Consider the following 27889-nt stretch of genomic DNA (forward strand, 5'->3'; position numbering starts at 1 on the left):
AGGGTGTTATTGAAGATTCGTGTAGCCCGTGGGCAGCACCGGTCATCTTGGTTAAGAAAAAAGATGGTGCCTGGCGGTTCTGCGTTGATTACAGAAGACTCAACACCGTGACCAAAAAAGATGTATATCCGCTGCCTAGGATTGACGATGTTATGGACTGCTTACACTCGGCGTCGTACTTTTCTTCAATAGACCTACAATCAGGATATTGGCAAATACCTATGCACCCTTGAGACAAGGAGAATACCGCATTCGTGACGCCTGATGGACTGTACCAATTCAATGTAACGCCGTTTGGGCTTTGCAACGCCCCCGCCACTTTTGAAAGGTTTATGGACTCTGTCCCTCGTGGTCTTAAATGGGAGGTGTGCTTATGCTACCTGGATGACGTCGTCATTTTTGGGCGTACCTTCGAAGAGCACAACGTCCGTTTAAGCCTTGTTTTAGACTGTGTCGGAAAGGCTGCCTTGATTTTGAACTGTAAGAAGTGTCGGTTTAATGAACGACAAGCTTTAGCCCTCGGTCACCTTGTTGACAAAGATGGAGTCCTGAGGCCGCACCAGACAACGTCGTCTTCCTCTTCTACCTCCCCGGCACATACTACAGCCCGGCTCATACCGTAGCATTATTATTATTATTATTATTATTATTATTATTATTATTATTATTACAACTATTATCACTATATGTAAACAAGGACACAGGAGAACTAGGGAAAGAGCAGGTGGACAACAGACACCTGAGGGCGTGCTACATCTACTAATCTCTTTCGAAAGAAATGACGACAGGAAGAGATAAGGAGAGAAAAAAGATAGTCTCGGGCAAAAATTAAAAAAAAAGCACAGCAGGAAACGTGTATAAGCATTTGAGCAGCTTATATGAGAGTGTGCCGCATCAGTTACGCGGCAGGATTTGCCGATTAAGGAATCTAGAATTACTGGATGCAAGTGTGCGGCCCTTAACGACTACCTTTTCCGACAGGTTGTGCTTCTCGACATGGCCAGGCCTTTAAAGCTCCGCTGACCCTTGTGAAATAATTGAATCTGATGAACCAAAGAGATGTAATGTTCTGTATCTCTAAATAATGCAGCACTTGACACAATGCACCCTCAACAACTTCAGTGATGAGAGCACGTCGAACTTAACGCAGAAATATCCGTTGCTGGGCCCGTCGGTACATACTTCTTGAAAAAAGAAAAAAGTGTAAGCTGTATATTTTTCGTTTGTACAACGTGAAGTGAAGCTTCTTTTGCTCTCGTAAGGCTCAATAAGAGATATATATTATATATATATATATATATATATATATATATATATATATATATATATATATATATATATCTATATATATATATATATATATATATATATATATATATATATATATATATATATCTATATCTATATATATATATATATATATAGAGAGAGAGAAAGAGAGAGAGAGACAGGCTGACAGCGCTGCAGTAAGCGCTGAAAAATAGGAACTGCAAGGTGGTTAAAAAGATAACAGTTTTAGGCTTGCCACCCGGCGCTGGTATGAAGAAATGTGCGTTCAAAGGAAGATAAAGATAATTGGAATAAAAGAACACAAAGAGCGGGAACCAGGATGGCCATTGGTAGCTACTGTGGCCTAATTGGCTACTTTCTGCCTTGTCTGGTGACGAAAATTCTATGTTGATTCCATGTTGAATTCTATCGATGCTTTTTGCATATTTTGAAGTCAGGTTTTGAACATTTACTGGTCATTTTTTCTATTTCACAATGAAACAGAAAGCAAATCATAATACTAACCATTATTTGCAAGCTTTTCCGCCATGGTGCTCCGCTTCTGACCCGAAGGTCGCGGGGTCGATCTCGACCGCGGCGGTAACATCTCAGTGGAGGCGAAAGAGTAAGGATGCGTGTACTGTCCAATGTCAGTGCATGTTAAAAAACAGAGATGGTGAAAATTTCTACAGGCGTCCACTACGGCGTCTCTCATAATCATATCGTGGTTTTTTGGACATGAAACGCGACATACTTTTTTCTCCCTTGTTGGCCTACGCGGGCACGTGTCTTTGACCTGCCAGCAAACCGGTGCGCATCGAAGCCTCGAACGACCATCCCTCTGTCTGATAACAAGGAGGACGGCAACGCTGAGTGGCACTGTGACTCTGGACAGGCAGTGCCATCGGTGGCAGCAAATTGGCAACTGGAATATTAGGGTTTGTGTCTTTCTCTCTTTCTACTGCGCCACCGCTCGCTTCCATGCACGTGCATAAATATGGCATTGCATTTGCAGTGCCCCGCAATACACCCCTTGAAAAAGATGTCCCAGCTGGACAGACACTTGGAAAAGAGAACGTAATCAAAGGAAGAAAGTTCCTTTATCACGTTTACGATGTGAAGCAAATCATCAATGAGAACAACCCCGACCTAACGCGAAATATCTTTCTGAAGTTTGCCACGTTGCCTACGTGTACGACGGTATAGGTCAAGCTACGCTTCTTTTGCATGCGGTCAAAATATCTAATTGTATATATGCACTGCGATTTTGGGTATCAGCCAACAGGCACCGGAAGAACGTCTGGCTGACCATTTCCAACTATTCCTGTGGCTCCGCCAGATGCAGTCATCTACCCACGCCTGCTAGAATCACCGCCCGGACAACACCCTTCCCGGACAGACAGTTAGCTCAGTGTAAGGAGGAGCATGTACTCAGTGCGAGGAGCATATACTAACACTTGAGCTAACTGCTCTGGTGGCAAGGACCAAGCGGCACAAGTCTTCCGGCAGCGATGGCATTACTTCCCAGATGCTACGCAGCCTAGACAGGTCCGGACAAGAACGGCTGCTGGAGGCGTTCAATGAGGTGTGGAGAAGCGGGGCCCTGCCGGAGGCCAGGCTGAAAACTCGTAAACCAGGAGCGGTCATTACGTCTAGACCCGTCTTGCTCACCTCTGCCGCCTAGAAGCTCAAAGAGAGTGCTCGGACGCTCTCTGCATCACGCGCCACCTCAGAGCCTTCGTAAGCGCCTTCCTGTGTCAGCGTACCTTCCGAGTGCGTGTCGGACGAACGAGCCACGACCCCAGGTTAGTGACAGCGGGTGGGCCACAATGTTACGTTATGAGTCCCTTTTTAATCAACCTACTGATGGCGGCAATACCATCAACGCTACCGGTGGATAAGCACTTTCCTGCACAGTGCTCTATGCAGACGACGTGGCACTGTGGGTGAGGGGACCCAGACAGAAGTTCACCGCCATCAGGACGTTTATTTAACGCTCCCTGAACGTGATAACCTTCTTCTTCAAGACAATTGTGCTCGCCCTGTCACCAACAAAGACGGAGGCTCTGCTCGTACACCCAAGGACTGCAGCCAGGTAACGCGCCTAAAGGCTGGTGCTCGAGAGATGGTCGAGACCACAGAACAAGGAGGTGACATGACATTGATCACCGCCTCACATAGCTGCCGGCTACCAGAGCTGCTATCACCAAAACCGGGAGAATGCAGAAGCTTGTTGGAAAGCTGCTGTGCCATGACCGAGGCTACACAGCGCGACTGGCTCTGCCATTTTACCACGGAGCGACAACGATGGTGCAAACATATGCACTGCCTCTGGTTCATCTGGCACCACGTCGTAAAGAGCAGCTGGAGCTAGCACCGCCAGGCAATCTGGCACTTTCTTGGACCTTCTCGGACTGCGTCACCTGCTTAAGCTGGCACCTGGCGGCTGTCACTCACTATGCTGTGACAGGGTCTCAAGCGCGTAGACTATCTCCATCGAGCACCTGGGGGTTACGCCCTCCTATCTCCAGATTCGCGCCCTGCCTCATGCATGAGAAGGATCTGCGCACTCTACAAGTAGATGGTATCTCAGCCCTCCATCAGAGCACAGCCCCTTCCAACTCCCCAACAGACCCTTGAAGTGCACTTGGAGCTGGACAAGCTCAGAAAAAGGTGAACTCTGGAATTTAAACTCCAGCAGGCAGCCATGAAGAAAATTGAAGAGCGTCTGCTGGGCCATCTTCTGCTTTTGACGAATGGGTCAGTCAAGAACAACGCCCACTGGGCTGCAGCTACCTGCGTCATCCCAGCGGCAGGAATGAGAATCCGGTGTCGTCTGCCCTTTCACTCTAGCTTCACTGCTGCAGAACTGGCTGGTATTTATATGGTTGCCGACCACCTGACTGCTAACATGCCAGAGCTGTCCGTGGCGATCATCTCTGACTCCCGGCCTGCCCTACAAGCTCTGCTGCAGCCTGATTAAACCGGAGCCACCGTAGCTTTGCTGCACGGTCAACTCACTACCCTACGAGCCAGTGGCCTGCATCTCTCCCTCCATTGGTTTCCTTTCCACGTTGGGGTAGCTGGAAACTAGGAGGCAGATGCCGCCACTAGGGCAGCAGACCACGGCGACACCATGATAACCACAATAGTAGCGGCAGCAGGCTTCTCCCGACAGTGCCTGCAGCAGCTGCTTCTCACCATTTACCCGGACAATGGGGTGGACAGCGGCAAGTCACCACCACCTCTCCCGGAGTCTGGCCTGGAGAGGAACAAGCAGTTCTTCCTTCTACATCTGCGGACTGCTAGTGCCTGACCCACTGTACGAATTCATTCTATGGGACCCTGCTCATCAGCTGCGTGCAGCAGATGCGGTGAAAGCGAAACGCTCGAGCACATCATTTGCTTCTGCCCAGCGTTATCCACCGAACAACGCAGACAGGTGAGCCGCTACAAACATCTTGGGAAACCAGCGACATACGTGGAGGACATTCTCTTCCCTGTGCTGTCACCAGTGCCAGCCATGCGGGCTTTCCTGGAGTTTCTGGGACCCGCTAACCTCCGTCTTAATTACACGGGATGTGCTGGTCTTCTTCCCGTGCCAGGGTAGACGGCCTTCTTTCCTAGTACTCTATCTACTTGCCTTCTCACTATCTCTCTTTCTATCCCATTCAAACTCACTTCCCCTCCCCACAACGTGCTTAGCCGTGTCCCCGATACGGGAGACCAAAAGAAGCGTTTGCTCTTTCCCCTTTTCTTCATCTTCTAATAAATAACCACTTATATAAGCCCCACACTCGATCGGTGTTCCACGTTGCTGGCAGTGACAAACATACGGTTGTTTCATTTATGTGCGTGCTGGCAGTAGCAGACGTCTCCTGTTGTGAACGCCCTTTCGCGGCGTACCAAAAAAAAAGGAACAAAGATTACACGGCTCTCGCACTAAAAATCCTAATAAAGTTAGAGTGGTGTCCTCCGTATACTACTGGAGCATCATCATCCGCGAAGTCAAACTGCTCACCTCGTCTTTTATTTTGTTTTGTTTGCTTTTTGATGGATTGTTTTTGTTCTCGCGTCGGGCTTGCACTCTTATTTTATGAGAATGTCGACTGTACAGGGGTATAGAACGGATGCACAAACGTGGTTCAACGTGAGAGGTGCCGAATTTCAGGCACGTTGTGGTATCAGGCCTGCAACGAGCGCGAACATAACACACACACGAAGAACTGAACGGAGCGTAAGACGCACACACGCGGTGCGTGTGAGAGGAAACCGCAAGGTGGCAATTATAATTCTTGTATTAGGAGCCGGTTAGGTTCGGCGGCTTGAATAAATACCACCATAATGAGATGCTAAATATAGAACAAACGAGCAAGGCGGTGTCAATTTGCTGAAATTGCACAGACGTTAATTTCGGCGCGATGATGCAGCCTTTCCGATGCATGAATTGCAGGCGGCGAACCTTTGAAATGGTGCGGAGTTCAGTTCAAAGCAACTTATCATGCAACGTTAAGCACGGTACGACGTATGCGAGTAGAAACATTCAACTACATCCACGTCTCACAAGCACAAGAAATCAAAACACAATGCTGTTTCAACATACACCAGTAATGTGACTTTCACAATGCGAGCAGACAGTGCACAATATTCACTGCCGCTGTTGCATAGACACGCCGCGTTACGTGCTGAATAAGGTAGTAGCACGGATAATTAAGCTAGTTGGCATTGGTTCATCTTTTAACAGAGTAAGGGCACGCACACCGACATGAACACTAGAACAGGAATTTGCACAGACCAAGAGCGCCTACTCGCCACTAAAGTTTATTCAAAAGAAAGGTAGGTACATTTATGTCACTTCTGTCACATGACCTGAAAGGTGAAACTGCAGAAAACTTTAGTTGCGAGTAGGCGCTCTTGATCTGCACAATTTCCTGTTCTAGTGTATGTGTCTGTGTGCGTGCTGTCGTTAAATTAAAAGATAATTGAGGTATTCAACACAAACGATCTCAAGCGAAGTATTCAGACAATTCACACGGAAAGACAGACAGAGTTAGAACTTGCTTTATTCTTTCACTTGCGGTAATCAACGCTTGTGTTTTTTTCTCACTCGTAGGACTTATCCGAGATACTATATAATTTTACAAATAGAGCGCGTAGCTGTGTAATGTCTGCACTGTCGTGACATACAGCAATACTTTGAACCTCGTCTATATCATCGCGGAAATGCAGCTTCGCAGAGCAAACGTTTTAGTTGAGCGTGCCAAGCTCACGACACATCGCCGAAGTAATTCTCAACACCTACAGAAAAACGTTTGCGCACGCGTGTGACTGCTATCGGCTGTCGGTGAAACACATGGAGGAAAACAGGCGCATCGGCCGCGCCCTATGCCGCACATAATCCCAGATTCCCCAAAGATTGCCACCAGCACCACAGCGCGGCGTTGTCGTAACTCTGCAAACTTGAGCTTTAGGGCCCTATTGCTGCTTCCAAGTTCTAATTACGTTGAAATACAGTGTGTCAAAGAAAAAATATCCATAAGGAATTGAAGATAAACTCTTCTTCTATGCTGAGATATGGCTCATTGAAGCTGGATTGATATTGTTGTAGCTTTGCACCAATCACTCCCTACGGCTTGAAAAAAAAAAGCGTTTTGACGTTCGATAATAATAGACAGTTTTAGTTCAGCGCGCGCAGCACCTAAGGAATACAACGCGCGGCGCGTTGAGTACATAACGGCTGAGGCTGTGGCGCACAGCGTTAGTTTGCCGTTGTTGAAACTCCGGGTCCTGCAGGTCTCAGTTTGGTAGCGGGCCCCCGTCCTAGCACCCATCGTCGAACAAGTCAGATGAGACGCTCGTGAGAATGAAAACAATGTATTTACATGGTTAGTATCTCAGCATTTGGAAGGAGGTGATCAAGTGATCCCTAGAAGTCAAAAACTGTACAGGAGAACTGTTGAACTGTAAAACTTAAAATATACAAAAGTCTTCTGCTTATATAGTGCCGCGTTGCCAACCCTGGGCGCGTTGTCCGCGGCTCCAGCCAATACGGCGCTCGATGGTCTAGGTGCTCCACCCACGAAGGCGGGGAAAGACACCAAACAATGCACTTGGAGAAGGCACAGTCTACACGATGCCCAAATGTGGTCATAAACTCACTGCACCGACGTTTTGCACACGTCCTCAAGATTTCCCGCACGCCCGATGATCTTAGATGACCTTGGTTTCCAAAACTATTCTGGCAGTTGGGTGGGGTTCAAAAAACCGGCTCCCGGTACACCTGTCAAACTTGCCTGACTGCGTTCGAGTAGGACAATGCAGCTTCCGCCAGCTTATCGTCAAAACATGCCACTCCGTTAGCCGATCTTATGGAAAATGGGGGAAGGAGGAGTGGTCGACTAATCCTTCGTGGAGGCGGGCTCCCGCAAGGGCTGCAGCAGATAGTACCTTTTCCTTTCCTTCAACCCCACATTCCAGTCCTCGTTGTTTGCTTGAAGGTGCGGCTTAGCTGCGAATTTCCGGGATTCCGCTTCTCCTCGCAAGGTGCAGCCACAATTAACCAGTTTGGTTTTAGCTTTCAGCCCAAACTGCAAATACCACGCTGGTTCTGGTCTTTTCAGATCCTCGGTGACTTCAAAAATGGCCCCGCTGTTTCCTTGTTTGCCTCGAAAGCCTTGCATTGAGTCCAACTCACAATGGCCTTTCTTGGCTCGTGCGTTTTCTTTGCACGAACCAGTCCTTGACCCCTCGTTCAAGTTTTCCTGAAAGGAAATCGACCCGCTTTGACGGCACATACTTGCTCGGAATGCGGCTAAATATTTTCGTCCAGTTCACAAAGACCGAAAGACTTTCATAATTATGACGGTCATTACGCCGTACGCAACCAACGAAACACGGAGCACTTCGGTGTAAACAGCCTTGAACTGGAGTGCTGCTCTGCGCCACCTGTAGGCAAAGAAATGAAATGCAGTAGCTGGTGGACGCTGCCTTTTTTCGCAGCAACCGTGCCGTCCATGGTCACAGCCGCCAAGATCTCGCGAGACAACCACCGGCAAAATTAGCAACGGCAGTAGTGGGTGCAACGTAAGCGCCGAGATATAGCGCTCACATCTCTTGTGCGCTCAAACACTCATATCTTCCTTAGATGCAGCGCATGCGCAGTCTTGCTCTTTTTGACCCATTGCGTGCGTAAAGCATGCAGTTGCCAATAAAAATATTTTGATTTTAACATCTCAAAACCAAAATATCTTTATGAGAGACGCCGTAGGGAAGGGCTCTAAAAATTTCGACCTACCTGTCGTTCATTAAAACGCACCTAAATCTAAGTATATGCATGAGCATCAAGCTTCTGCAAAAACTGTCAATTGTAAACAAACTGTATGCGGGCGCACTGATGGTATCATAACTTTCTAATTTATTTGAATCTTTTTAGCAGCTGGGGACTTTGCAGAACGGAAAAATATTATGGTCATTTTACTTCTTTGCTGGCTTTTCAAATTCATATTATTTGTTGTTCACACTACTGAAAACTCTACACACATTATCCCCTACATTATTTTCTATTTGGAGACATGTTTGGGACAAAAGCTAAATAACGTGGCTATTTTCGCCACTTTCAGCTTGAGTTATGGCTGCATTTCAAGTATACCCAACAGCAACACATAAAGAAAAGACCTTTACAAAAGAGGCGTTCATGAAGGCCCGGTAGCGGTTGCATAGCCTTCGCAAGCAAAAACGAAAGTTCAACGAACGACTTCGATGTTTAGGCAGCCCGCGAACGTCCTTAGATATTTCATAAAACTTGCCAGCTTTCTTAAACAGTGGTTAAGATAATCTAAAGCTGGGTACTATAGGTGACGAAATCAGTCTGATAGCCAAAACTTGAAGAAAAAGGACAATGCTTGGAATATGTGCACTGGAAATCACAAAATTTAGAGACCGCCTAGGCAATTCGTAGAACGTTAGCGCCAACACACTCGCGGTCACCATGCTAGCACAAGGCAAGTTTAAAATGTTTCAATAGAAAGGCCGGGATAATAACTATATATATATAGTTGGTGGGGTTTAACACCACAAAAACACAAAATGATTACGATGAATGCCATTATAGCAGGAGCCCCGGAAATTTCAACTACCTGCAGGGGTACTTGAACGTGTACCGAAATCCAAGTATGCATAGGCCTCACGTATTCCAGCCTACATCAAAAATATTCACAAGTTCCGTAGACTGTCACGCCGCCCCGTGACCGCCAGCGTAATTTTTTCAAAGAGTATCAGAGTAATTGTTAGGCAGCGGCACTCATAGCATGTGCATTTAGTAAGTCTTGGCTGGCGTTGGTCCTCCACTAGAACGTTTCTGTTGTCTTTACCGGACCCGCAAATGTGACTGCAGTAGCTGCAAAACCTACGTTTGCGAAAAGGGTGCACTTTTCAGACTCAGCGGAGTAACAACTGAGACGCTTATTCGCATTCATCAGTACACCTATCAGTACCTGTGAGTACGTTTCGTGCGTCATTTGTGCGTGAAAAACTCGGGGCACGTTTATATATGCTTGCCATTTGGCGCGTCACCTTCCGATTTGTTGCTATCGCATTCATTGCTACGCCTTTGTGGCAAAGGTGTGACATTTTTCAAAAATGCGTCAAAAATATTGGCATAACGCTATCTTAGCGACATCCTACTTCGGTGAGTATCCGCTCAAAGCTGAGGACGTGAAAGGAAATACAGAAGACTATACTGTATTATAGAATACTATAATACAGAATACTAATTACAGAATACTATAACACTATTTGGGGTTTTGCATGACAACGACGTAATGATCGTGAAGCACGCGTTCAGTGGAGGGCAACGTGCGTGGGCATCGCACCGCACTCGGCCTACAGCATTCCATCTTCATGGCAAAGCAACCGCGGTGGCCAGGATTGAACAAGCAACGTTTGGGTCAGAGACGAACATCGTAACCACTACATTACCGCGGCACACACGTACAAAGAATTGAAGAACTGTAAGATTACTTTGTGTCGCCAAACGTCAGACCCCAAAAGAGACGTTTTGCGGACCGGCACGATTAGCAGGAAGACGAAAAGCAAGCTCACGTTCCTGGACAGAACCTTTCCAGTCACATATGAATTGCACTTCGTGTGGATTCGGGCGAACATGAGCCATCTGCAGACAGAGTCCTTCGACAACGACAGATGCGCTACAGGCCTTCACGCCACAACAAGTGATGTGTTTGGCATTCAGGACCTATTCGCCTTCAACGAGGCATTGTATCCGAGTTTCTGAAGCGTCGCTATGGCACATAATGTGCGACTGCAAAAACCGTAAACCATCGCGAAGCAAAAAGATAAAAAAACTGCAGTGCAGATCACATATGTGCTCAGCGACTCCGATACTCTCTGTGGGCACCATATTGAAGCACCTTGTGTGCCCCCTATAGGCGATAAACTTGCGAATAGCCGCCGTGCCCGACATGCGACCCCAGGACCTTCGCGGCAGTAGTCGAGAGAAAGGCTGGGTTGATACAGAGGCTTGAAGGCACATTCCTTGTAGTTTGTTGGGCTCGAAATGTGTCAGCAGCAGAATACCACTGAGTTTTATATCAGTGGGTAACGCTGATGCATGTTTCGAAAGACGTATTAAATCAAACTAATGTGAACTTTAGCGCATCAGGACTGCATTGCCGAGATCACCTACGTCAGCGAGGGAACACATTGTTTTTGATGGCCGTCGTATTATGACTTCACGGTTACATCTCTTTTTAAACATTCAGCCATGCAATTTCTGGTCACCATCACGAGAGGAGCCTTCTTCACCGCCTGCGCCATAGTTTACATTCCCGAAGGCCATGGAGATTCACAATGCCTTTTGTTTTGAAGGGTTCTTTGCTATTGGCCGACAGCCCACGATAATCATGTGCCAGTAATCAGGAATGTCTTTTATTTCCTCTTAGATGAGATTCTCAAGTAACATAAACAGTCAGTTTACACCCGCAGCTCTGCTCATGACCAACCAGTAATGCTACCACTCACTAGTTCGACTACAAGACTTAGCAGTGTTAAAAAAAAGCATGCTGACAGGTGCGTGTGAACGAAAACAAAATATTGGAAATGCTATTGCAACTTCCTATTTATGCACGTTGTCCTCGAGAATATTGTTATTTCGTTCTTCATAGGAGAGCTGTTAAATTATGTAGCGTTGTGGTTTACCACAGCTCACAAGTGGTGGAAAACAGCTGATTGTGACCAAGGCAACAGAACACGTCCTGCTAGCGGAGTTCTTTTCTGGTCAGTGAACGCAGGCGTAAGAGCATAGGGTAATATCGCTGGAAGCAGTAAATGAAACAAAAAAATAAAATCACAGGCGGATGGGAGGGAGGCACTGAAAGTTCGACGCGCTTCGGTGGTTTTAATCTCGTTTCAAGGCAGCCTCAGGGTGATGTGCGTATAAATAGAGTCAGATCAGCTTCTTTTTGTCCCTTTACATCGGTCTTTCACCACTAGTCTTCTTGTGATCAGCATAGGAGCTCTCGTTGGGCCACGCTTTCATTTCCTTTTTTTTTGTCTCCACTGCTTTCTCGTCATTTCTTCAGCTACGCCCTGCATTCAGCGGACGCAGATTAGTCACGCAGCATGCACCTACATTCCCCTTGATGCTCGTCATCTTCGCAGAGCAACGCCATCCGTTGACTGGTAGTAAGTGGGGCACGTGCGATAGAAGCTCGATCAAAATTCTGCATAATAAAAAAAGAACAAATATAAGAAAACACGGGTAAGGCACTGTAATGCGGCACTATTGGAACTTGCCACGGGTTTGTTTAGCTTCTCGTCGTTTCGTATTATTGCCACTCGTTCATAATTTTTAAAGTGCGAGTGTTATTCCTCCTTCGCTAAAGGTTTGGTTTGCCGGAAGGAAGTTACTGATTGGCACTTTGCCTGTAAAAATGAAGTTGGCGCCAAATGGCGTTACATTATAGAGAACGTCCTTACGTATGCACGCGCGTGCGTGCGTTTGTGCACGTGGGAGCGTGAAGACTTGTGTACATGCGCGGGAACTGTCGTAGGAGCATGCGTGTCAAGAGTGGCTATAGTTGATAGAGCAGAAATAGTTTAAACAACTAGCCAATAAGACGCTGTAGTAACCGACTAAGCGAAGAAAAAGAGACAGTGCTTTCGATTATTGTTAGCGAAACTAGTTCTTAAAACTGCAGACGGTATAAAGAAAAAGCGATTTCACCACGTATGAATACTAAAAGACTCCACTCGCACTTTTGTTCAATGGAGCCCTTTTGAACTGACTGCAGTTATCTTTTTTCATAACATGGGCAGTCTAATGTTTATAGCGAATATTTTGTCAAACAACGCAAGCGTATGACGACTTCATGGTTACAGTCTAAGCAGTGCTTCCTTTTTCCATTAGTTTATCGTTAGCAGCACTATTCTGTCTTGTAGTCGTTTCGCTAATCATTATTTATAACACCTTGAAAGGAACTAGTATACACGGAAAGCTGCATAATATAGGAACATTTCGCTTCAATACATAGCGGCATAACTCTATCATGTTCGCATCTCAGGGCCAACAAAGCTTTTGTTGAAGCAGCTTAGTAATGCAACGCGTGCAACTGAGACAAAACCCCTATCACGCCCCACTACTGCAATCAATTCACTTGCGCGAGGCATACGATAATGCAATTCCCACGTTATCAGAAGAAAGCCTTCATGCGACGCTGCTGACCGTTATCTGTTCAGGTTATAATTATTAGGGTGGCTTCCTAAATACAATAAACAAATAAGTCAGCGCATCAGAAGAGCCTGCAATTGAGATTCCATTAAATTGCAGACTCGTACTATACCCAGATGTGTTATGTGTACATATTAACCAGACCTTCTTGAGTCGCTGATTGCGCCGACGTTTTCTTTGCGTTCAATGTGTCCCTTTGCATTTGCCAGCCAGCGCTCTTAAGATTAGTTTGAGTCACACAGGGGAGTGCAAAGTTTGCAAGGCAAAATATCGCTGCGTGAGTACTACCCTCTCCCCTTTTTGAAGGATGCTCAATCCAAATGAAGTTTTGTGATGCAAAACGGACTGCTGGGCGCCTGTTTAACTGCTCTCGCTTTCTTTTGAAAGTCGAGGAGCGCAGCCTTAGAAACCAGTTAGAGCGCTTATATCCTTCAGGCTTCGGGTATGCGTTCAAGAGATCCGTTAACAAAAATGCAAATTGCTCTTCCATGGTGCCGAGTGATCGGCGCGAGGCAGATAGCGGCTTGGCGCGAACGCATTTGCATTCCTGCTGTGGGAAGGTGCCTCAGAGAGTAGCCGAGCACTCATGAGGCGGTAGCACCCAGCTGAGTGAAGGGAGCCGGCTCGTGAAGAAAGAAAAAAAACATAAATTGACGGAAAGTTAGGAATGCTGAGTGGTTGAAATTAAAGCAACGTCTAACGGCAAAAAAAAAAGACCATGATGTTAGCGAGCCATGAGTGCCCGCTCTATGAGTCGGCAGAGCGCCGCGGGCACACTACGGGTGCGCATTCAGACGTGATTCTGATGCGGTCAATACTTGGGTTTCTTTTGTGGTAAAGGTGATTTTTTATGTGGGAATCGCAGTATCTTACTTCATTTCATTTGATTCACGATTATCTCTTGAAGTTCTTATTTAAACAAGAGATCGTGGCAGAAATGCATTCATTATAGTTTTTAACAAGAAAGTGTTTAATGACGGGGTCTACCAAGGCTGCACTGACGTACTTTTTTGACGGATCTGACGTTTAAAATATATTTCAAGAGATTGCGAAGAAAAAAAACGATAAAGCAAGGAGCTGTCACATGGCATCGAACTTACAGCATGGTGCACGACTATGCCTTTGCAACGTGCTCAACAAGTCAGTAACTGAGCTTTGTCAGAGGAAGGAATTTTACACCATGCAGGATGCAACGTCGCAAAAGAATGCCTTGTAAGGGCAACGGTACTTTTTGCAATTCAGTGACGACAGTAGTCTTAACGCCTGTTCTCTGTGTGTGTGCTCTAATAATTCGTGTGTGTGCTTTTTTTCCTCTCTTTACACCCTCTTTCTTGTCTCTATTTCCCCCTAGTGCTGGATAGCGAACAGGATGCTAATATCTGAATAACCCCCTGACTTTCCTATTCATCTCTCTGCCTCTCTTTCATGGACTACCCCAAGAAAAGTTGACACATGAATATCTGGCAGAAAAAGCTCGCAAGAAGCCTTGGCACCGATTAACCTGATTGGTCAAAAATTGAATGTAAAAGTACATGGGATCTCATACCACGTTGCAACAGAAAGAATTGAAAAAGAAGATGTTCGTGCACAGTTGTCCCGAAACTTTTTCATCGACCTAAAGATATATCGAAACTACAAGGACGTCCTATGCGATACATTTAGAGCGATACACAAGGCTCCACGCTCAACCTGTGTGATCCATAGACTTACTCAAGACACGACGCTGCTTTACCAAATCGGGACCAACGCTGCTTATACCTCGGCCTACTCATTTGAGATAAGACGACACACTCCTCCACTCTGTGCCTTCTATGGCGACATCAATAACACAGACCCTTCCATTTCGCTATATGCCGGGAGTTTGATGGTGAAAAAGTACTAGTGGCCTACGGCATTCGAAGTCGTAGGACTGGTTTTAGAGACTGACCAACAGAGACTTTTGTTCCCCCGAAGGTCCTGCGGCAACCAAGATGAGTGCCAATATCAAGTTGTTTTCCATAGCTTGATGTCGGTAAACACATTAGCCCAGCCTGGCAGCTCTTACTGACTTACTCAGTCTTAAGGTAATAAAATTCTTTTGTTGTATAGTTACTACTAATAAAATATATATGTCCTCAAAGAACGATTATATGTATGCAGGTGGCCCTTCAGCAGTGTGATCTATTTTTTATAACGACTTGCCTTATATATGAGTGCCTAATTTTGAATTTAGTGCCACAGTATCTTAGCACACTTTCAACTGACAAAGCTGTGACACTCTACAGCTTGGTAATAATGTCGCATAATAGCATTTTATTAATATATACATCACATTTGATATAGCGCAGCTCTTAGCGCTCCCGTTTCTGCGCGAAGAGTTGGCGTCATCTGGAGAACAAGCACAGCGAAAGATGAGAGCGACTGCGAAGATGGCGAGAAGATCAATATGAATGCAGAGGGCCGCTGGAGACTACGATATTCTGCCATAATCTTTGCAATCTGCCCACCCAAAGTATAAGCTTGTTACCGATGGTGCCAAAGGACCCTCTAGTTTACGTGGCCGATAGATAGCAATGGCGCCTGTGCAACCTTGACGTAAACTTTGCATTCTAATCGTTGGTACTGTTTTATCGGGTTACACTGCAGGTGTTGTGGTGGTAGTCTAGTATGGCTTCAAAGCAGAAAACAATTGCTCAGTTTCAATGACTTAATGTCGTGATGGCTTATAACACAGCAATACATATATTTGGTCACAATGGTAATATCCACAAAACTTATCAAGAATTACAAAGCAATCCAAAGCCAGTATAATGGTTTGTACAAGCTAGTGGTTCAGCGGTTTCTTCATCAAGCCACACAAATATTTTTTACCGCTTTGGAAAGCATATCAGCCAGTAATACTTTTGTATTTGTTTCTACCATCAAGTAGTAATATCAAACACGAAGAACCATCACATTCTTTGCAAATATGTATTTCACGTTGCCAAAGCCCCCTTCATGTTCTTAACTTAGCCCAAACTTGTAAACTTTGCTGCTACACTATATTCTGTGCAACTGTCCGGGATATAACGTTCAGAGGGATGCGCCCCACTGTCCGTCTAGCGCACCTTGACAATAGACCAATGTCTGTTGAAAGCATTCTTAGAAGTCGTCCACGACACCGCAGCTGAAGGCGACGAAAGCCCTACTCACGTTTTTAAAAGAAACGGCATTGAACGATCGGCTATGGCAGTGACGAGAAAGTGATTGACTGGGACTGACAGTGTGCGCAATGGTGTGTCACTTTAGATGCATCTAACAGCGGAATTCATTCTGGTTAGCAGTGAGACCAACCTTAGGGAGCGTTCACACTGAGCATTCCGGCCACCGAAAGTGCACCGAATACGATTCGGTGGTGACGATATCCGCCGAAAGGGCCCTCTTTGACCCGATTGCTCTCGGACCAATTTTTGCGGCGTCTATCAACGGATTGGTCGCCGCAGACCAAAGGAGCGCTAGTCAACAAATTTCGAAAAATGGCTGCCAAGCCCTACTCACTTGTCACGTCATAGTGAACATAGCTGAATGTTGTAACCAACGAAAGTTTCAGCCACTCTGTGCCTGATTCACGTCCCTATATCGTGGATTAAGTGACCAAGCTTGTCGTTGGCGTGACCGAGGTCAGCTTATTGTGGCTTTGCAGAGCAGAACGAAGCCTTGAACGCCGCTGGTGTCGGTGTTCTTTTTTGGTGCTCTTTATGCATTACAAAACAGTGACTTGCCAGGCAACTAAACAGTACTGCTTCTTTTTGCTTCCTACGTGCGAGACTCATCGAAGTCTAGACCACCGGATAGCGTAGTGGCGTTTACGAGCCACGAAAACCGGGTAACAGCGCATTCATTCCGCGTTCGCTCTGTGGTCGATGGCATATTCAGCGGCGCGGGGCGCGTCCACGTTTCGGCAGCGGGAGAATTTCGCTCACTGAAGAAAGAGGATGCTTCAGCGTATAGTGAACTGAATATGATCTAGTGGCGCGACCGGCTGAGCTCCGGCGTCAGCTTTCACGCGGGTGCCGCTAGGTGGCACCACTGCTACTTTTCATGCCAGCTTTGGCTACGTTGTCGGGCCGTCGCGGACTCCTGCAGAGCTGCCAATGTGGTTACTTTCGACGCGTGTTTTCGTCCTGGTTCATTCAAACGTAAAATTATGAGGTCAGTTACTGTGTGGACAACATGGAAAAAGCATTGGTACGTCATGAGGAACTAGTGATGGTTCTCTCCAGGAAATGCGCACTTCACTGCCGTTTATCACGTGCACATATTCGCGCAGGATGTATCTTGGCTCGAAATGATGTTCGCACACTGCTGAAGTTTCGATTAGAGGCTTGTCAGCCCTCCGGAAGTTGCGCTCCCACTTTCTGCGGAGATCGTCATCCCCGGGAGCTGCAAACAACGACGCCTTATCACCCCTGTTACCGACTGGGCAACCCAGAGCAAAGCAATGAGAATCCGTTCACCGCTTCAGCAATTCGCGAAGTACATGTTTGTTGGTGTGGGATATCTCACAATGTACAGATATCTCACAACGTACAGCAGTATAGTAGCTTGTTAGAACTAGAAATGCAATAATCTGGCCTGCAAGAGATGCTCATCGGCTTCGCTCTCTTTCGGGGCCCGCGTCCCACAAGAGCGCGGTACGCGTACCGGAGAACACTTGTTTAGAAGCACGCACACGAACCAGAGGAATAGAAAACGCGTCTCGTGTGCAATAGAATTTCCTTCTGGCCATCGCTGGCCCTCCCGTCTATATCACTTGGGCTAAAGTTATTTCAAACATCTGCGAATGACAAGAAAATGAGAGCCTTATGCTTCCCCTTTATGATATTGGCCTTAACGCGTACATAAAAACACGCGCAGGGGATAAAATTGACACGGAATAACACGGTACTAGACCTAACACTATACACGAAATGAAATAAAATCAGAATATTTATTTTTTTATGTTTTCTTGGGCTTACGCTTACCTGAGGATAGCCCGTATTTATGCCTTCCGCGTGCCTTAGTAAATCAGAAATACGAATATACATACACTCGCGGCCCAGATTCATGGTTTCCACAGAAATGTGGACACAACACTTCCTTTGCATCCCAGCTGCTCGCAATCTAGTCACTCAATAACGAACACCAGCACAATCACAAGAAGCACACATCACAACTCCGAAGAACTCGACGACACGCAGAGAACGATGCAACATTCATTGTTTCTCGTCGAAGCGCAGTAATGCTACAGGAACTGCAACGCCGATGTGAACGCGCCGCTGAATGCCAGCGTCGATTGCGTTGTGTGCCACCACAGCACACAACGTAACCAGCGTCGTCAGCCCGTTGACATATGCGGTAGAGCTTCCAGGCTTTGACAAAGTTTCTTAAGGTGGTGGGGGCTCAACGCGCCAAGCTCAGACACATACTCACACACACGCACTGATTGACACCCACGCTTCTCGCGCTATCGACAGAAAACGCCAGCACGCGCTCACCTCGCTACCATGATATGAAAAGGCGCAGTGGCGCCGCGAGAATTCCTAGCGGCCGTCCGTGTCGTTTGTGACCACCCAGACAGAGGCCATGGCCTGCCGGTCGCGCCACTAGATCATAATATAGTTCAGTATACTTCAGTGTGAACTAGGGGTTACGGAAAATGCGCATCTCCAACCCCTCTTTTCTCTCACCTACGCTCACTCCCTCTCTCGCCCCCAGACATCCTTCAACGTGGCGTTTACACCCCGAATGCACGTGCGCATCCGCTTCCTCTCTCCGCTTCTACGTTCCGCCTCTCTCTCGCCTCGCGACAGTGACACAGGTAGCGTCTGCTAGCGAGTTTCTTTATTGAAAAACAGCCGTTTACTGGCCACCCCATATATATGGGCACTTGATCTTGACCTCCAAGATATACGAGTGCGAGATTTCTTCTGTGCGTGGTTGAACAATGAAAGTTCGCAGCGTGCGTGGTAACTAAAAGCGGGCTTCGGGTCTCTACAACCAATCGGAGTATTGTCTCTCATTGCCTATTAAGGTGCATCTAGACAATGAACTCTTTTGGCCCATGGCCTCACCATCACGTGACCCTCCACTTCCAGTTGGGGGAGCTCGTAGCTGGTCCGCGGGTCACGAGGGCCAACAATGCTTAAAACATTATCATGAACCGCCAGGCCCGGTCCTTGGCGGTGGGCTGCGCACTCGGACGGGCGGGATTGTCCAGAATAGTTTTTTTCTTCTTTTTTCATCAGTCTAAGAGCCGGTTCATAGAGGCAAGCATGCCTCACTGTTTGACGTTAGACGTTCTCAGGGAGCCATGCACGGCTGTTTGCTTCGCACACGTCGGCCGTTCTTCGTCATTCGAAAAATGGGTCCGAGACCCATTTTTTGTGTCGTTTGCCGGAGAGTGGTTTAGCCAATCAGTGACGGAGGAGCGAAATGGCTGAGCCGCGTCGTCTGCTTTCGCCGCTCCGCATTTTCTCCGTCTGCGGCAGGACTTTTCGAGCTGCTTGCTTCTTACTCTGTGGTTTACGCGATATATCGTATGAATTGCTCCCCGAATACGTTCAAGCAGCGAATGGAGCATTTTCGCCTGTCTGACATTTAAAAATGTGCACAGCAACTCAAAATGACGTCTCCAAAGGAGGCGTTTGGACAAGTGACTTCAGCTATACAGTGTTAGCAACAACAAACGTGTTGTGTATGCCCTCGGAAATTCGGAAAAGCTTGCTTAGGCTTAGAACATCAATTATTTGAAAATGGTTCTCAGAAACGGTACCAAATCAGTTCGAGTACTGTGTTGTCGAACCTAAAGTACACGTGTCTAAAGCAATTGGAAGCATCAGTTTGGAGCTTATGAGCTACAGAGCGCACGGCAGCCACTTGATAGATTTGAGGTGGTCGACCACTGCATCAGGAAGGGCAGTCATGTTTGTCAGAGGAGCTTGCCGTGCAATTCAAACAGTTCTCCTGCGGTCGGCGCCAGCCGCCGGTCTATGACACTGCGCCGTTACGGCAGGCTTACCGCTAGCGTGAACCAGCCTTTATAAAGTTGTCGAACGCTGCAATCACATTCTCTCTTCTCTCGTCCCCGACAAAAGCACTGGAAGCTGAGCAGGAAGGTATGGGAACGGCAAACAAAAAACGTCACTCGCGCGACGTGACCTTGAGAATTTTTTCTTTCTTTTTCTTCAAATACGTGGCTTTTTAAGTGCGATCGCACGCGCACGCATTGAAAAGTGACGGCCTCTTGCGGTGACCTCTATAACAACCGAGCACGCCATGTACAAATCAGCCAATGGCGGATAGATGGGCTTACTGGGCTCAATTCTTTGATTTGTCGAGAGAAGAAAAAGCTATTTTTGGCTGACTTTGATAATGTAATGTGAATTCCAGGCCGCGTGCTTCACCATATTATTTGGCCTGCGTGTTGTCGGGTGTCTGTACTACCGATCGCCAGTGCACGTTATGAACCCCAGGTAGTCGAAATTTTTGGAGCTCTCCACTACGGCATCTCTCATATACATATAGTGGTTTTGGGACTTTAAACCCCACATATCATTCAAAACTGACGGGCAGTGTTTTCTGATCATGCTCAAAAAGTGTTGCAGAGCCTTTTTAAGCAGTAGAAGGTTTAACTATTTTCTCCACCTTCCCTTTTTATCATTCAATCTCTCCTATTCTTCGCTGAGACTGCTCCTTGCGCAAATTGGTTCATGACTGAGACAGATTTACTAGTGCAAAAAAGACAACATTCAGAAAGGATACACACGCAACGCTGTGTTTGTGCTGCTTTCCTTAGTGTTCTGTCTTTTTTTGCGCTGGTAAATGTATCCCATATTCTTTTTCCATGTGTAAGGTAGCATACCAGTTGTTTTGAACCGGCTACCCTCCCTGTCTTTGTTTTTCTACATTTTCAGATGCGAGGTGTCTTAGGGTCGAGCTTAATAAGGGGGTGCAGCGAACCACCCTCACTGCGCATGCTGGCCCCCTCTCCTCTTCTCCTTTGCTCCCCCTCTCTCGCCTTACTATGCCCATCACGCACACAGCATTTGCTACTTCACGCTCTCTGCGTGTGCCCTCCCCCTCCTTTCATACGCTTCCTTTTTTCGCCTCGCAGCGCCGAGGCAGGCTGCGTCTGGTAGCGAGTTTATTGAAGGAAAAAAATTTTCCCCGTATCTGCATGTTAATCTGCAAATGTCGTCCAAAAACGAGTCTTGCGTGAGGAGATAGGGAACAAAACATTTATTGGATGTTCTGCTTGAGAAAATCTGTGAATGGTACTCTGGAGACGCTGCGTTAGAGTGCCTCGAGCGTGCAGCGAAGGCAAACAGCGCATAAAGTCACGTCACACGTGAGACATGAGCACCATCTGGCAGTTTTCTTGGAAAACGAAGCGCGTGTCTCTGAGACGGGTGTGCGTGCCCGTCTCAGAGGTGGTAAGCTGTAGATTGCAAGACGACGGGTAGGTGCCACCACTCTCGCCTTAGCAAAGCGTTAGAAACACTCGCCTTTTCGTGCAAGCATCGCATGGTCAGTGCAGCGTCATAAGCGCTACGGTCTTTAAAATTACTTATGCATGCCTTTTCCAGTAAAAGACGCACATGCAGAATGTATACGTGTTGTTATGGTGCCCCAAACATGCGCAATAATTAATTTTTAATCGACAATTGCACAAGTATGAATGCTGAATCTTGAGCAACATTGGTGGGTGCTGCAGATGGGGTCGGCCATTTCAAGCAACCGGTGCCGTTAGTAGTGAACAAACAGACAAATGTACAGACAGACAAACAGAGATATCAAACTTTTTGCGTCGAAGGTCCCAAGAAAGACTATCGTCTTTAAAAAAAACCACTGCTCACGCTGCAGAGCAGTTGACTGGTGACCCCGTGTACAATATAGGCACTGGATCTTAAACCACAAGGTACTGCCAGTGGGATATTTGACTTGTGCGTTGTTGAAGCATAAAAATTCGCAGTATGCACTTTAACTAAAAGCAGACTGTGAGTCTCTCTGTCTAATCAGAGTCGTCTGTCTCTCATTGCCTATTAGCAGTGATTGGCATGTTGCAGTAGCAAATACTCCTGCGCAACGCCGGGAAGAGTGCCAGAATTAGCACCGCCGCCACTGTAAGCGTTTGCACCAGCTGCTTTGGATCTACACATGGTTCTCTTCAGCGAGAGATGGTGTGTTTTTTTTTCTTCACAGACATCATCTTTCTCCCTTGTCAAAGTAGCACATTTCTAAATCTTCGTTATGCGCTGTTTAAACATGATCCTCCGTTTAGTATTCTATACACAGTGTACTCTCACTCTATTCCTCTTCACTTGCGCGTAGCCTCGGCATAACTTGCACAGGTTTCAGGACCAGAACGAGGCCATCGTTACCGTTCAAGTGCAAATTACCATTGACGTTTCCGACAGGCAGTTTCTTCCGGAGAGCACCAAACTTTGCCCATCGCCAAACGTTAGAGAAAGGACATCGAGCTAGTGCACCTCGATATTTTCTCCGCTCTTTGGAACAGCCTGCTGGGCGCGCGCACACTCACTTCGGCATTGCGAGCCTCACTGCGCTGATAGTTCCGAGAAAATAGACGAATATGACAGCTTCCCTGTGAAACATCTGGCCTCCAGCATCGCGAAAAAAATTGATACCAAAAATAACACGTTCAAAATTATGGTCATTTATTGATGTATTGTGATAACGTCGTAAAAACATTCTCGCATGAAATAGTCTCTTGGTTCGAGGTGTGCTTGTACCGGAGGCAGGGCAACAGCATGTGAGCATTAGAAAGCTTTGAAGACTCCACCCCTAACAAAATGCCGCTAAACTTTTGCTTCAATATCAGCTTGCCCTCTTTAGCTTTAGTTTGTAGGGGTTTCGAGGATGCGGCTAGCCAGAGAACACCTCAGGAGAGAAGCGGAGACCAACAGAAATTATGATTATTGATCGGAACCCGGGCGCAACTGCCCGCTTCCAGCGGCGGCCACGTGCCGCGATTGCACCCACGATCTTTCCTTGTATTCTTCTATCTACGGTCGGCGCGCTCGCAGCCGCCGCTCTCATACTGTTCCCTCCCCTTCAGCGAAAGCGGAGAGGGGAACCTGATGTGGTTGCAGCATGGCCCTGGCCACGACACACTGCACGTGGCGCACAAGCCCACATGTCGGCACAGTCAGTCGACAACTCCATGTGGAACCTCAGGAGCAGCCAGCCTCGTGCTGTCCTTTAGGTCCCTGCGCCTTTGCGGCTGGCCTGCTGCTTCGTGCGCTAGGTGGAAGGGCCAGACTGTACACACTTGCCATTGTCCTTGAAACTTTTGGCTCCAGCACCATCAATGCTTGGCTTTGGCTTTTCTTGCCTGACCAATTCTTCCACCTTGATTTGGTACTTCTTAACCTTGAAGTGCCTCTCGAGCTCCTCGTCGTGAGAGAGTGCTGAGGTTTAGCAGATGCCGTTTTCCGTGGCCGCCACGTTGCATTCGATATCGGTGCCTTCAGCGTGGTCGAAGTCTTCGGCGCTGTAGTCGAGCGTATCCGCGCTGTCTCGTCGTGCACTGTGGGGTTCTCCGTGACGTGATCTTCCCCTCTACATCATTGAGCTCACTCCTGGCATACGCCCTACCATTGTCCACGTCATGACGAAGCTGCAGCTTCAGCGTCTCTGCAGCTTCAGCGTCTAGGCATTTCATGTCTTCGGTGCACTGGGTGTGTTGTGGCGTGCTGCCGCCCTCCTTGTAATACTCAACTTCACCATCCGCAGCTGCTTCCCAGTTTTCAGCGGCCTCTCTAAGCGCCGTCTTCTTCTCCAGCGTCCGAATCATTGACCGCCTCCTCACGATCCCGAAACTCCATGGCCTCTTTCAGGTCCTGCAACTCCTCTAGAGCTCCATCTTTGTGCTCCCCAGCCTTCTCATCGCGATGCTGAGACTCTTCGGCATTTCCTTTGCCTTCTTGGTACTCTTCGGCCTCCTTCAACGATCTTCTCCTCCACCTCCGTGAACTCCTCAGCGTTCACGTTTTCCGCGGTTTGGTCGGCGCATTCTCCTTCGTCTTTTGGAGCTGCCTTATCGGCCACTTCCTTCGCGTCTGCAGCGCAGCCCAGGTTCTCATCAGCGCCTTTCTCGGTCTCGGCAGGCATTGAGTTTTCCTCCCCGTCAAGCCTGATGCGGTTCTCGTCTTTCGCCTCCACATCGATGCATGGCACGTAATGGTGACTTTTCCTTTATCTTTTATTGCTTGTCCTCTTGTTCTTAATGACACCATTAGCGCTATGGGAAGCTTCTCTGGCCGCCGCACAGGCTTGCTTTATGTTGTCTTTTGATGTGGCGTCCACAGCCACGCCTACCACGGCGACATTTCGCTTGCTGTTCTGACAGTCACCGGTCTCTTCATCACCTCCCTGAAACTTGCCTCACTCCTCTGCGACAATTCACATGGCCGGGGGCAATGGCTCAGTACTCAGGCACCCTCGCGTTTTGGCTGGAAAAGTTTAGCACGGTCAGCGGCGTCATAAAGGCTATATTCGCAGACTTCCTCGATGTTCATGATCTAGGGATGGGGTTCTTTTTGTTGGGTGCCAAATGTTGGAATTTTGAGGTTGCGGCTAGCCAGAGAACTCCTCAGGTGAAAGGCGGAGACTGACACAACACCAGTTCCACCGTACTCTCCATGTCTATCAGGGCACTACAGATCAACTTGCGCGAGAATTGTGTGAACGATACATATGCCATACAACTGACCCCATAGGCCCAGAATATACGTATTCCGGCACCCCTAACGCCAAGCTCAATTCGCCATACACGCTTTAAGATGTGCGGGCTGCACGAGCGAAATTGCAACGGGGCACAGCTCCTGGGCAGGATGGCACCACAGTGTTGCTTCTGGCTAATCTTCCCGACGAGGCCCACTGCTCACTACTCCACCTGATAAACTTGATATGGGATGGCTCCCCACTCACATCAGAATGGACGACATCACTCGTCACATTCATGCCCATATCGGGCAGTATGGTCAGCATCAAGGCACTGAGTCCAAACTCACTGACCTCCTGCGCCGGAAAGCTCGTAGAAACCATGGTCCGCGAAAGCCTTTCTGTCTACCTGTAGGCCAGGGGGATCTTTGCTGACACGATGTTTGGCTTTCGCGCACATCTGTCGGCGCAGGACATCCTGCTCCTGCTTCGACACATCAAAGAACCAACCACTATGCACTGTGACGGTAAAGCCGTGCTGGCACTTGATTTTAGAGGAGCGTTTCATAACGTCAAACACAGTAGTATTCTTTCTAGCCTCTCTACCATAAACTGTGGCCAGAAGACTTTCAAATACATTCAAGCCTTTCTATCTCATCGTACCGCTTTCACCCGCCTCCATTCTATAGAACATGACCCGTACCTCTTAGGCACACGGGGTACACCCCAAGGTGCTGTCCTGTCACCTCTACTCTTTAACCTGGCCATGAAGAAGCTCCCCTTCCTTGTGCGCGAGATCGAGGGAATCCACCACGCACTATATTCCGACTATAATACAATTCGGACCAACACCAGCTCCCGAGCACAAATCGAAGAGCGCCTACAAAAGGCTGCCCTTCTGGTGAACGCCTACGCTGCTTCGTGTGGCCTAAAGTGCTCTCCAGGTAAATCAGCTATTCTCTCGGTATCCGACATACCTCTACCCCAGGTTTTGCTTTCATCTGGTCCCGTTCCATCAGTCAAAAAACTTCGACTTCTTGGGCTCCACATCACGTCATCTTTGGATCCTAAGGACACAATAGCAAGCCTCCGACGCACCAGCGAACTGGTGAGGCGTATGATACGGTGAGTATCTACCAAGCGTGGCGGCTTCCGTGGTACCCAGTCCATGCGGTTGACCCATGCCTTTGTAACCAGTCATACTGTATGCCTCACCTCACCTTTGCTTGCATCATCGCCACGAGCACCAGCTAGATGTCCTCCTTCGTTCAGTATACAAACGTGCACTTGAACTTCCCATTGCCACCTCCAACAGCCGATTCACAGCACTGGGTGTACATAACTTCATTGCAGAGCTGCGGGAAGCTCATCGTGTTAGCCAAATTATTCATCTCTCGCAGAAGCCCTCAGGGCAACGTCTACTGCACAGGCTCGGCCTCAATGCGATCTCCGATCAAGACACTCCAACGCACATACCGAAACTTTGGCGGCAAAACCTATTGGTGGAACCACTACTCCACAAAATGAACCCCGAGCTACATCCCGGCCGCAGACTAGCACGTTTCACGCCACTTGAGGTGTGACACTTCGACCACCCTGGCATTTTCTACGTAGACGCCTCGGGCCCCTCCCCCTCAGGTCCCTTCACGGCCACCATGATCACAGAGGAAAAAACACGTTGATGGCCTCTCCTTTAGAGCCAACACTGTGGCGCAAGCTGAGGAGGTTGTCATTGCTTTGGCCGCCTCGCATTCTACCTCACACATCATCCTGACGGACTCGCGTTCAGCCTGTTCTCAATACCTCCAGGGTTCCAACACGCCGCTGGCAGCTCACCTACTTCAGGCAGCCTCTTGGCGCTTTAACCCTCACTCCATTCGTATAGTATGGACCTCAGGACACTCGGGCCTGCCTGGCAACGAGGCGGCGAACGGCGCTGCCCGCGCTTCTGTCATCCGGGCCGTTGCCCCTCCATGTCCTGAGTCGGAATCTAGGAATACAAATCTGACGCGCTTTCGCGAAATTCTTGCCTATTACTGGGCTTCGCGCCACCTGTACCTGGACACCACTAGTGGCCTGGAGAAAGCGGACGAGCGAATACTACGCCGCCTCTAGACGAACACCTATCTCAGTCCGGTGGTCGCCAGGCATTTTTTGCCGGAAAATAGTGGCACCTGCTCGACTTGCCAGGTCCTGGCCGACACCTAACACGTTGTCGCTTCGTGCCCTACTAACCCCCTTAATTTTTCGCCCCCTTACGCCATCCCAACTAGAGAGGCTTGGGAGGAGTACCCGCTCCGCTGCTCGACCTTGGATGCTCATCGCTCCTTAGTGAGGCGCGCTCGAGCAGCGGCCAACTCCGTTGGCATCCTGGAATTCGGTCTTGCCACTCAATTATGCAATATGCCGCCACTCTCCGGTACATTTTCTATAATAAAATGTTTCTACCACCACCACCACAGAAACCACGTTTACTGATCGGAACACGGGCCGCACCTGTCCGTTGCCAGCGGCGGCCGCGTGACACGAGCGCACGCGCCAGCCGAGAAACAAAATTTTTCTGTTTCTAGAGAATTAAGCAATCAGTTGTATACGGGATTGCTTCGTGCATTTAGTGACGCGAAATACAATTTAGATGCTTTCACAAAGCTGAAAACTTCGAACAATTGAGAAGTTCATTTGGCTCCTGTTGCAGAATCTAGTTTCTCACTTTACTTGAGGTCGCGGGCCCCGCCATGGTGGTGTAGTGCTTCAAGTACTCGGCTGCTGACGAACAGGTTGCGGGATCGATTTACAGCTGCAGTGGCTGCATTTTTGATAAAGGCGAAAATTATGTAGGCCCGTGTGCTCAGATTTCGGCGCACGTAATACACTCGAGGTGGGCGAAATTTCTGGAGTCCTCCACTATGGCGTCTCTCATGACAATACGGTAATTCGGGCACCTTACACCCCACATCTCAATAAAATATATTACTTGAGGTTGAGGATCGCGAACTCCGAGTCAACACCGGGCACTGTTAACGCAAACACAAAACTAACGGTTAGTGCTGTTTTGAGACTACATGACCAAGTCATTACAATGTCGTTTTCAAAAACCGATGACAGGAACAGATGAGTCCATAAACACGATCGCATTGAATCAGTCACAGGTACACAAACTGCCACTAAATTTTAGTCCTTAGATGCTTTCCA

At 47.9% G+C, this 27889-nt stretch overlaps 1 protein-coding gene across 1 annotated transcript in view; it reads left to right on the forward strand.

Annotated features, from left to right (window-relative positions):
• Positions 1-27889, forward strand: part of LOC119176969 (thyrotropin-releasing hormone receptor) — a 482241-nt gene that overhangs the window by 448883 nt on the left and 5469 nt on the right. The window lies entirely within an intron of this gene.

This window comes from Rhipicephalus microplus, chromosome X (assembly GCF_043290135.1).
Source record: "Rhipicephalus microplus isolate Deutch F79 chromosome X, USDA_Rmic, whole genome shotgun sequence".
In the NCBI taxonomy this organism is placed as follows: Eukaryota; Metazoa; Arthropoda; class Arachnida; order Ixodida; family Ixodidae; genus Rhipicephalus; species Rhipicephalus microplus.